The sequence below is a fragment of the Apteryx rowi genome, unplaced genomic scaffold (genome assembly GCF_003343035.1).
Source record: "Apteryx rowi isolate R43461 unplaced genomic scaffold, aptRow1 scaffold_58, whole genome shotgun sequence".
NCBI lineage: Eukaryota > Metazoa > Chordata > Aves > Apterygiformes > Apterygidae > Apteryx > Apteryx rowi.
Genome location: NW_020450849.1, coordinates 1,105,146 through 1,107,089, shown reverse-complemented (window position 1 = coordinate 1,107,089; position 1,944 = coordinate 1,105,146).

The window sequence follows — 1,944 nt, the reverse complement described above, 5'->3', positions numbered from 1 at the left end:
AGTTCTCTGCTAAAAATTTCTTTCTTATACTGTGCCATCAAAGAAAGGAAAGGGAAAGAAATTCTAGTTGTTGTTCTGAACTTTGGTAGTAAATATGATCTCATCTCTCAAGAGTCCAGGAGTCTGAGATGCTGACCCTGAGCAACCTAATGCAACTCTGAAAGCGGCCCTGCTTTAAACAGAATGAACTCCAGAGGTTTCTTCCACTCTAAATTACTTTATGATTAGTGATATGCTCACTAATTTGTGAGCATTCTGTATTATCTGCTGCACTCCAATTACATTTCTTTCCACTTCAAAACAGAGAAAGATGGTAGCCTACAGCTCATTATACTGTAGTTTCTATATATCCTATCCTAGTTCATTATCTAGACCTCCTCCCAGTAGGTTTTAAACATACTGGTCCTGGATGTAGGTTATGTTCCCTGATCACAACATGTCTCCTTCATAAATGTGAACCCCAATAGGGATTCTTAATGTAATCTTTCTACATATACTTGCTGTAATCTGTAATAGTTCAAACACTTTGCAAGAAATAATTTACAATACCAAATACTTCTTTAAAAACCGTATCATTTCCAAAGAGGGGTGAGAAATACTAATGTAGATAAATGCTGAGGTGCTACAGTCAATTGAGGAACACTGACAGGCATGGATCAAGCACCACATGAACACACAAACATTGATAAATCAAAAAGCCCCAAACTTTCTGAAATACTGGTCTGTTTTGCACTTTACAGGGTTTGTATTCTGGGAATCCTTTGCTCTGATGGACCAAATTTGGATCGCTATCTCCACCCTGTGCCCCGGTGAGGCACAGCAAATTTCAAAATTCTGTATCTCCCACCACTCTTTTATCTCCCTGCCTAAATTCACATAATCTTTGCTCTTCTCCTGGAAATCTGATACTGCCTTTTACAGTTTCTAAGTTTCTCCATGACCAAACCTCCCCCCACCATCCCCCCTGAAATATTAAAAAGATGCTCTTCATCTTAGCCAGTGGAAGTCATTTTTCTACCCAAGGTCTCTTTTCCTAAGTAACTCTTTGGAATGAGGAACATGACATTCCTGTAAATTCTTCTCCAAAGTTTATTACAGCAGTTCTCTCCCACTGTCTTTCAGGATGCTGGAAAAGGTCAACTGTCCGAGCCCCCCCTGCATATTTCCAGGCCAAGACACAAACAAATATTTTTCTTCATTACAGAATATACGTATAAGCACTACACTACAGCTACAAATACCGTATGTCTTCATCTGGAAGACTCTATGGCCCTCCCTCTCTGACATCTTTTGTTACCTGTTCAGCATCTCCCATTGCTCTTCCACGTTTGTCTGGATTCAGTCTCAACTATTCTCTTGAATGTACAACAATACGTTTTACCGTTTCTTTTTGACACTATGATCAAAGAATCTATGGAGTTATAAAGATATGCCTCAAGCTTTCAACCTGCAAACAAAGGGATCCATTCAGTGATAATGTATTTACAGAATGGATGATCATTCACTTACAGTCCTGCTTCTGAAGGTAGCTTCACAGGTTCGATTTATCACACACAACCGGTTTTTTTCTATTCATTTGTTGAACTCTCTGTAGAGAGTGGAGCAGAAAAGAATATCTGCTTTTCATCACGAATTATTTGAAACAGGTTGTCGCAAAGACGAACCTACTGCACACATGCGGTGCAGCCGCGCTGCACATGGGCGGCARGTCCAACGCGCTGCACTTGCAGCGCACGTGCGGGAACCTCCCAAACTGCATGCACCAGCAGCCCAGACTTACTGCGCACCTAACGGCACCGCGGGGCCGGCGCCCCGAGGGCTGCCGAGGCGCCTCGCACGCCCCGCTCCAGGGCGCAGCGCTCCTCCAGCGCCGCCGCCAAGGCGGCCGGCAGCGACCCGCCGTCCTCCACCGCCTCCTCGCCGGGCCGGGCGGCTGCAGGGAAC